This window comes from Lycium barbarum, chromosome 2, assembly GCF_019175385.1.
Source record: "Lycium barbarum isolate Lr01 chromosome 2, ASM1917538v2, whole genome shotgun sequence".
Taxonomy (NCBI): Eukaryota; Viridiplantae; Streptophyta; class Magnoliopsida; order Solanales; family Solanaceae; genus Lycium; species Lycium barbarum.
This window is the reverse complement of record NC_083338.1, coordinates 99417979-99428886: the sequence shown is the minus strand read 5'-3', so window position 1 is coordinate 99428886 and position 10908 is coordinate 99417979.

Here is a 10908-nt window from a genome sequence, read left to right as displayed (position 1 = left end):
AAACATTAACATTTGCAGTAAACTTTCTAATATCGCGTTACACCAGAACGCGGACCGTTCGGAATAAAATACATTAAACTGTACATAGCTGACTGTGTATATCTGTCTACGAGCCTCTAGACATAGTACATTTATACAGAGTAAGGGCCGAGTACTATCGCGCCCGAAAATACATACACAAAATAGTACCGATGAAATAAGGCTCCGGAACAACTGGAGCGCTGTCGAATGCTGCTGATAGGGCACTAGGAATCTGGTCCGTATACCTGCTGACCTGCGCGGCATGAAACGCAGCGTCCACAAGAAGGGACGTCAGTACGAATAATGTACCGAGTATGTAAGGCATGGAAAACAATACAAGCAGTAACATGAAGTACGATCAATAATAATATCACGGAGCCATAGGGCGTATAACGAGGCAAGAACGTAACCTGTACATAGGAAGGCCCCTCTTTAGGCCTGCTGTCATGTAGGCTTGTCTTTTCGTCTTTGAAACGTTTCTTTTCATAGGCATAGGAATCACATCTTTATATTACTTATTCACGTGTACAGAAATAAAACAGTACGTTTCAGTAACGGTATCATTTGCTCACGTTTACGGACACCGAATACAATCGGCTCTCCCAACCCCCCCCCCCCCTCGGTGTCCCTTATTCATGTATACAGAAAACAGTACAATTCAGTAGACGGTATCTTTCATTTACATTTACAGACGCCGAATACAGCCGGCTCTCCCAACCCCCTCCCCAACGATGACCCAACATAGTACATCACATATGTATCACACATTATATATATATATATATACAGACGCCGCGTACGGCTCATCCCATATCCCGCGTCCGGGCATCCCGCGTCCAGGATGGAATCCAACTGAATCAGGTGGTGATATAACAGTGGCCCTTCCCTTTTTCCCCACATACACATACATATACATTTACTCATCTTTTATGCATATACATGTCTTATATACATTTACTTTACCATATATATATACATACCCATACACGTATACCCGTTTTATGTACCTATATCATATAAGCACAGAAGAGAGCCAAGGAAAATCATGTATCCATCGGAGTGACATAAGGTCGGTGACCTCCGATTACATTACGGAATGCTAGTGATAGCTTTGTCTCACCTTGAAGGAACAAGTATTTTAAGGCGAAACTATCAACGGAAAATAGTGTTACAGTAACCGAAAATGAAATCTTAGGTATTTTAGAAATGAAGTTATAACTAGAAAATATAAATATGGTTCAACAATTAGTTTATCGCTTTCATGTTTATATGAAGTACTTGGCTTAGTCGTAGAGTCGTTCCGGTCGTACTTATCATAGCTACATTCTCTTGTCCGACATTGTCATTATCATTATCATCATAGAAACACTCCCGCTGGAGTAGTCATAGTACTTATCACTTGGTGACGAAATCGGGATCAAAGGCCCCCTTTTGATTCACTTCAAGTACGTTAACCAAGATTATAGGAAAATCCGAGAGTAACGGGCCCACCTCGGGCCGGACGAGGTAGCGTATATAATTTACCCATAGTACGTGTCATAACGTTACTTGTATGAGTCTTAGGGTAATCGGGTCCCGCTTAGGCAAGTTATAGAGGTCTAGAAGATCTTTTCATCGTTTTGCACACTTTCTACTTCAATTCAATTGAACGAAAAGTTGAAAACTTTAGGTGCGGATTCCGGGGATTAGGGTTATCCCCGAGACTCGTACCCGACTTCGTTTAGTTAAGACATGCCATAGAAAGAAAGGTGAAGCCTTACATACCTCTTTCCGCTCCTTTAGCTACTCCAAATTCGAGTCACAATCTCGTCAAAATCTGCGATTTGGTCATTTTTACCAAAACTCTCATTAGCATACTTAGAGTTAACACCTTAAGGAAACAATTGGCTACCGAAATTTCGGCAGCATTTCCTCTGTAAATACACCATCCTCGACATTCAATATAACCAAATTCTTGACAAACACAATCCGGGAATTCAAACCCGGCCAAACTATTATCATAGCTCAATAATCACACTAGTGATTCACACATTTAGTTCAAGACACATGATATCAATTTGCTACTTTCTTCAAAACTTTCCAACTTCAATAAACACAATAGCAACCTTGTAATATATATTTCCTCAACATTATACTAATACCATTACTTACTATCCATGCAAGAACATTGTCCTCCAATATACATAATCTCCCACTTACCAATACTTCACCAAGGTCACCAAATCTTTATTTGCGATATGAAATCTACGACACAACAACTACAACATTGAATATAACTTGCTCATTATTCTTCATTCTTCAACACATATACATTGCCATACATACAATATACACGGCCATGTACACATAATAAAATTACTATACCTCACGGCCATACACAACATCAATATTCTCCAACTCATTCAACTTTCATTTTCTACACATTACTTACAAACATAACAACCAAATACTAGTTAACACAATTGAAGCATGGCTTCTACACATACATATAGGTACACGGCCACATATCATATTTCTCTCCTTCATGAATTTCATCCATTTTAGCATACTACAACACATATAAACCATATATAACACATAAAACAAGATTAGAATTTACCTATCTTCTTCAACTTCTTATTTGCCTAACTCTTGGCAACTTGTATGATTTTGAACCTTTCTTGCTCCAACAACAACTCCACCTTGTTAAGCACCCTTCACTTGGTCGAAAATGATTTTTGGAGGAATTTTGCAAATTTTTCTTGGGAATTCTTGTTATGGCCGAATGGCCTAGGTTATTTTCTCCTTCTTTCTTTTCTCCTCAAGTCTTGAAATTTCTAGAGGTTAGCAAGATAAGGATGACTTACTCATCCTATTTATTGACTAATTTTTGTTCAATATGGGCTTGGACCCAAGTCCTTGGCCGGTTGGGCCTAGAAATTTCCCAAATATTTACTTTCAAGCCCACTTGTATTTTTTTGCTAGTTTATGTAACCAAAATTGCCCTTCATCTTCTTCCATATTTTCACTTCTAAGTTTTTCATAAGCAACTCATATGTCAAACAAAATAAGATATGGCCTTGCTTGTTATCTTCCCGCGATTGCCTTGAATTATCCGAATGTGAAAAATGCGGGATATAACAGATATAGCTACCAGATGAGGCCTCTCATTTATGATTCTAATTTCAAAATAGATGAGGAAACAACCATAGTCATGGCTTGGATTTCGTTTCCAGATCTTTTGCCTACCTACTTTGTGAGAGAGTCATTGTTTACCTTGGCCTCTGCTATTGGAAAGCCTTTGCAATTAGATTTGGCTACGGTTAATAAAACCAAGCCCAATTGTGCAAGGGTTAAGGTTCAGGTAGATCTACTTGCTGATATGCCAAAGTTTGTGATGATGGAGATTGAAGATGAGGACACGAAGGCAGTCAGGGAAGATAAAGTAAAGATCCAATATGACTTCTTGCCACAATATTGTACTAAATGCAAGCTACAAGGACACTCGAATGCAGATTGTAGAGTGTTACATCCAGAACTAGTGCAGGAGAATATTGTAGAGTCAACCAGTGATAACACAATAGAGAAACTTGATGATCAAAAGCAACAGGTGGTTGACCAAGGAGAAAGTGTGTTAGAAAGGAAAAATCACAAGACTAATAGAAGATATAGAGGAAGAACTGTGCAGAGATTTACACCAAAAGTTCTATCTAGTGGGATTGTGGTAACATATCCAGGAGAGATTGTCAACAAAGCTACAAAGAACCAAAAGGAGAAGAATAAGTCTATTGTGAAGGAGCAGAAGCAAGATGAATCCCTTAAGCATGATGAAGGTGTTGCTAAACAAAATAAGTTTGATATATTAGCTAATTTAGTTGAAGAAGGATAAATCATTCATGAATTAGCAGTGAAAATACAAAGGAATGGGTGATGGAAATATTTGTTGCTGGAAATAATTCTAATGTAGAACAAGCGTCAAAGTTGGTGGAAAGCACTGCTAAAAATGCAGAAGGTGCAAGAAAGGTTATACAAGACATTGTAGTAGAAGTTTCCAATGGAGCAAAGGAAAGTGTCGTGTATAGTATGCAAAATCCAGTTGCTGTTGATGTTCCAAAGGATAGCAATATGGAGAATTCTGAAGATGTCATGCATAAACTAGAGGTAGTGGTTAACACTATCAACAATGTGGAGAATGTAAGAAAAATACCAGATGACAAGGTGTTAGATGTGTGCAAAGGGAATAAAGAGGATAATACATCTGTTAATTCTGATGTTTTGTCTGAAAATGTGGATCTTTGTCATACAATTGTTAATAATGGAGATACCTCAGAATGTGTGAATGTTCTTGATATGTCTGAACTAAATACTGAGGAAGCTTCTAGGGATGGAGTATAGGTTCCAAGATTGGAAATAGTATATGTGTATAATGAAAAGGGGGAGAAGTTTGGCTGTGAAGATGATGCTGATGATTCTGAGCTTGCAAGGATCAGTAATGAGGATATGGTTAATGAAGCTGACTTGAATCATATCCAATCCTAAGATTCAGCTAATCTGAATGAGGGACTTGATGATGATAAGAATGTGGATGATTCTTTCAAGCAGGTTGGAGGAAGTATTACTTTTTCACAAGGGGAACATGCTAGTTCTACAAGTGGTAACTTTGACCATAATGAAAGGAATGCACTTTTGCTTATTGAAAATCAAGAGGATGTGTCAAGTCTTAGTGACAATTTGGAGGCACATAAGTCCATCAAAAGCAGGAACAATGCTGATATGTTGCCTAAGGAGAAAATTGAAGTTGGAAGCTATGGGGAAGAAGGCAATTTCAGACTTGTAGGATATGCAGCAGGAAGACTTCCTTCAGATACTATTTATAGGGAATCAGATTCACATGCACAAGTTCCAGTGCAAAATAGTTTGGTTTTGAAGGAAAATATGTATGATGTTTCAGTGCAGAGGAAAGCTTCTCCTATCAAGGAGCTTCATGATTTCGTCTCTCATAATCTGAATTACTTAGAGATCCAGAACAAAAGTTTTGAAGAGTTGAAAGAGAATTCTTCAGACTTGTAGGATATGCAGCAGGAAGACATTGAGCATCATCTGATTGATATTGCTAGGCATGCAAAAGTATCACCAAAGAAGAATGGTAAGAACAGCAGAAAGGGCAAAAAGAATAAGAATGATGTTGATGTGTAAGTAACAAGATCTCTTTCTAAGAGAAATGCAGAATCAAATAAGAAAACTGGAGAATCCAAACCATCCAGATTTCCTCCAAAAAGAGGTGCAGCTTCTAAATCTTGTTCCCAATGATATTAAAAACATTCATTTGGAACATCAGGCCTATCAACACTTAGAATGCCTTCCATAGAGTTCAAATGTTGCATAGACATCACAAGTTCATTTTGATTGCTCTTATGGAACCTTTTCAAGACTCAAGGCATATTTCTAGATACAAAAGAAGATTGGGTATGAGTTTGGAAAATCATAATTGTAATGGGAAGATCTGGTATTTTTTCAATAAAGGAGAAGATGTGGAGGTTTTTGTTACACCTTGGAAATTTCATGTCGTCGCATAGTGAATGAACCAACGCGAGCTCAAGGATAATAGGAAGTTATTAGGATTATAAGATGGATAATTGGTGGTTTTAGAATGCATACGTTAAGATCTTGAAGTTATATGAATTGATGAGATAAGAATTGATAAGGACAAGTGGAGTAAAGGTGAGGTTTAGGAAAGGTTCCGTAAAATCTTGTGTCAAGGATTGTCTGGTGAGGCTTTGAGGACGATTTATAGGGATGTTTAGAACATTAATGAAGACATATATGAGTAGTGCATGGAAAGTTTAGCAAGTCCTAAGAAGGACCCATAAGCCAAATATGGGTATAAGCCATCCAAAAGGGCGATTTAAGGAAACATTTTCGGATGATCTGACTTGGAGGGGCCAAAACGCCATTATAAGCTTGGAATTTGGAAAAACACTAAGAATTAAAGTTTTATATAATTGAAATATATTTCCAACCATAGGTCGTGGGCCCTCACACGATATCGGGATCAAGAGTTATGACCTTTTTACTGAACGAAATGACGAGAACAACTTCGGAAGCAGCTTTGAGTTCCACGACCAGTTTCACGACCCGTGAAACTTTCCACGGACCGTATACTAGTCCGTGGAATACCCAGCAGAGAATATTACTGGACAGTGGTGAACCACGACCAGTTCCACGGACCATACAATATTCCACGGACCGTGAAAGTGTCCGTGGAAGTCCCGACGAGCTGAACAAGTTCTGATTTTATATATGTGATCCCACTTCATTTATTTCATTCTCACGCACACTTCTTCATCTCTCAAGACCTCTAGAAGGTTCCACAAACATCATATACAATAAACCAAAGGAAATCCATGATCAAATACATCAAACCAACAAGAATCAAGAGTGTGAAACGCATTAAAGTCATCTAAGCCAAGAAATTTCAAAGGAAGTGAGTTAGAGTTTTTGGTGCAAGAAGAGTATTGCTACTCAAGGCTTGTTCCTACAATATCTAAGGTAAGTTTTATGATATTCTCATGATGTTTAAGATATTGAGAAGTTTAAACACTTGAATTGTTGAAGAATATAGAAAATGAGTCATAAATGTGGGAATAGTGCTATTGTTGAGTAATAGTTTGGAATGAAGCATAAATATGGACATGTTGTGATTGTAAGTAGATTATGAATGACATTTAGAACATGGAATGAGCATTATACGTGAAAGAACGTAATAGTGAATTATGACCATGATTATGGGGAAATTGAAGTGAAATTGTGAAATGTGAATAATATAGATGGATGACGAATGTTGTCAATTATGTTGTGAACGTTGTTATGAATGTTTGGGAGTTGATATAGAATATGGGAAAAGTTGTACAAACAAAGGAAATGCTGCCCAAATTTTCCTAGAAATAGTAAGCACGTTTAAGTAATCAATTAGCTAACGTTTGTGCGACTTCTCTTGAAGGTAGAAATGCGAATATTGAAGAGGAACGTTCGAGCGATAGAGTAACTAGACGAAAAGGTATGTAAGACCAATCCTTTCTTTCCAAGGCATGAATCTTTCAAATTTTTCCATGATCTTCTTATACAATAGAGACTATAAGTCTATGAATATGTGAAACTACACGCGCATGTGATTAAGAAAGGAAATACGATACAAGCATGATAATGACGATGATGAACATAAGTGTGAGAAATCCTAGTATAACGAAGGATGTCCATGAAGCTAATAATTCTAAGTATGCTTCCATCGACGTTTCTCTTTGCGTACACTCACCTTAGATTGTTAGTTCCCTCAAGGTGAAATATGATATCAATGATTACTCCATAGTATGATCGGGGGTTCACGACCCTATGTCACCCCGACATAGCCATAACTACCTTCAAATCCCAATGTATGTTTTAAATGATAAATGTATAATGATGATAAGATTATGTTATGCCTATGAGATGGGTAATAATGATGAAGCTATGATTGATTGTATGACGATGTGATTCCACCGTGCCTAGATGCCCGGGCATGTCACCGCTAATGCGGGCTGCTATGATTCCACCGTGCCTAGATGGCCTAGCATGACACCACTAGTGGGCTGCTATGATTACACCGTGCCTAGAGGGCCGGGCATGACACCACTAGTGGGCGACGTATGATGGTTACCCAGACGCGGATTAATGATGATGACGATGATGTGACGTTATATGTGCTATGATAATACATGGTCCATGATTATGAAAAATGCGATATATGTATGAAATGTACTCACCTATAGAACTCATGCAGGTTTTATCCTTCTCCTATGGTTTATGATTCTTCTATTATGCTTATTTCATTCATGTCTTACATACTCAGTACAATATTCGTACTGACGTCCGTTTTCTTTGGACGCTGTGTTCATGCCCACAGGTAGACAGGGAGACGGTGCAGATCCGTAGGAGCCACCAGTAGATTACATGAGCACTCCATTATTCCGGAGGTGCTACTTAGTTTATTCTTTTTTGTAGATATGTATATGTATTTTGGGCACGACGAGGTCTTGTCCCGTCCTTATGTCTAGCACTCTAGTAGAGGCTCGTAGATACGCAGTGTGCGTCATATGGTCTCACAAGGTCACTATGGTATATATGTATGTATGTGTATATTACCATTTTGATAGCCTGGAGGCTTATGTATATAAAAGTGTTTATGTTCCCAAATGAAATATGATTTTCTTATGATTTGAGTATAATTTGATGAAAGAGCGTTAAATGAGTATGATAAGTAATAGGACGAGCGGTGCTCGGTGGTTAGCCCCGGGTACCCGTCGCGGCCCTAGTTGGGTCGTGACAGTTTTAATGGATACAGAACAACAATTACCATCAAGTTGTTTCTGCAGAATAGTGGTAAAGTGCTAGTTACTACACTAGTATAAGCAAAATGTGATGCTAATGAAAGGTTGGAGTTGTCAGATAGCATTTATGATTTGTCCAACAATATGAACTACCCATTTTTAGTTGGGGGAGATTTTAATGTCATTACGAATAAAGAGGAAAAGATTGGAGGGTTACCAGTATATCATACAAAGTTTGAAGATTTTACTTTTTGCATGAATTCTTGTGAATTGACAGAAGTTGAATTTAGAGGCAGTCCTTTTACTTGGTGGAATGGTAGAGCTGGGGATGATTGTATTTTCAAGAGGTTGGACAGAATTTTAGTGAATAGTCATTTTCTAGATTGGTTTGGCAATCTGAGTATAGAGCATTTGTCCCGAACTGGTTTAGACCATGCACCTCTTTTGTTGACTGCAGAAAGATTCAACACTTTTATAAGCCTTTTAAGTTCCTTAAATTCTGGTTGGAAAATGAATCATTCATGCAAACAGTAGAGCAGCATTGGGAAACTGATTATATTGGGGATGCTTTCATTACCTTCAAATTAAAGAAGAAGAAGTTGAAAACTGCTCTAGCTAAATAGAGTAGGGAGACCTATGGGGATATTTTCAAATAGTTGATTACCAGAGAGAATATTATCAAGATTAAGGAACAACGTTTTGAAGAGGATCCTTTTGAAGTTAATAGGATGGTTTTACAACAAGCACAGGCAGGATTCAAGAGATACTTACACTTTGAGGAGGAGTTTCGGAGACAAAAATCTGGGATTCAGTGTCATACAGAAAGGGATAAAATACTAGATTCTTTCATAGTTTGGTTAATGGAAGAAGAAAGAGGTTGCAACTCACCAAAATTCAAAATGGAGAAGGAGATTGGATTGATAATAGTGATCACATTGCCAATGAAGCAATTGAATTTTATTAGAAGCAGTTTACTCAAGAGGCTACTTATTCAGATTATAGCATACTAGAACATGTGCAGGAGAGTGTCACACAGGAGTAGAATTCCGCATTATGTTCTATGCCTTCATTGGAGGAAGTGAAAAGAGTTGTTTTTGAGCTTGTAGGGTATAGTGCATGTGGACCTGATGGCTTTTCAGGTCTGTTTTATCAAAAATGCTGGGATATTGTTGGTGCAGACACTACCAAAATCTGTCACTCATACAAACTTGGTACTGCTACCATAGAAGGAAATTATCAACACTTTTTCTGATCTGAGGCCCATCAGTCTGAGTAACTTCATTAACAAGGTCATTACTAGAGTTATTCATGATAGGTTGGATTCCATCTTGCCTTCATTGATATCTCCAAATCAGTCTAGTTTTGTCAAAGGCGGGAACATTATTGAAAATGTGTTCCTTACACAAGAATTAGTTGCTGATATCAAAAAAAAAAAAAAAAAAAAAAAGGAAAACCAGCAAATGTGATCATCAAGTTAGATATGGAAAAGGCTTATGATAGGGTGTCCTGGAACTATCTTATATAGGTGATGAAGTGGATGGGATTTGCAGACATTTTTCTTGATATCATTTGGAGGATTGTGGCAAATAATTGGTATTCTATTCTCATAAATGGGCAGGCTCATGGTTTCTTTCATACATCAAGAGATGTAAAGTAAGTGATCCTTTATCACCTGCTTTTTTTTATCTTGGCTACTGAGGTACTATCTAGAGCTCTGAAGTTGCTTTTTGAAGATGGTATGTTTAAAGGATATGGGATGCCTAAGTGGAGTTTAAGTTTGAATCACCTGTGTTATACTGATGATACTATTGTCTTTGCTTCTGCTGAAGAGGTGTCTGTTCAAAGAATTATGAGGGTTCTCATGAGTATGAACTTGCTTCTGGTCAGAAAATCAATGCATGCATAAGAATGCCCCTAGTGAATTGACTCAAGATGTGAAGCAGACTATTGGCTTCACTAGCAGGAATTTCCTTTTACTTATCTTGGATGTCCAATATTTCATGCTAGAAAGCAGAAGCTTTTCTACAAGGATGTAATGAAGAAGGTTAGGGATAAAATACAGGCTTGAAAAGGAAAGAAAACTGCTATTTTTGGTGGAAAAGCAATGCTGATTAATAGTGTTCTACAAAGCATTCCCATTTATCTATTATTAGCAATGGTTCCTCCAAAGTGTGTTATTCAAGAGTTGCACAAGCTATTCAATAGATTTTTTTGGCAAAACAAAGAGGAGGGCAAATCTAAGCATTGGTCTGAATGGTCCAAGTTATGTTATCCCAAGAATGAGGGTGGATTAGGATTTAGATCATTGTTTGATGTCTCTAAATCACTTTTCACCAAACTTTGGTGGAGGTTTAGAACCAGTAACTCTTTGTGGTCCACCTTCATGTGGAACAAATATTGCAAGAGATTCAGACCAACTGAGATGCAATGGAAAGATCGATCTCAAACCTGGAAGTTTATGCTAGAAGCAAAGGATGAAATGGAACAACATATTTGGTGGGAACCTAATAATGGATCATCTTCTGTATGGTTTGATAACTGGTCA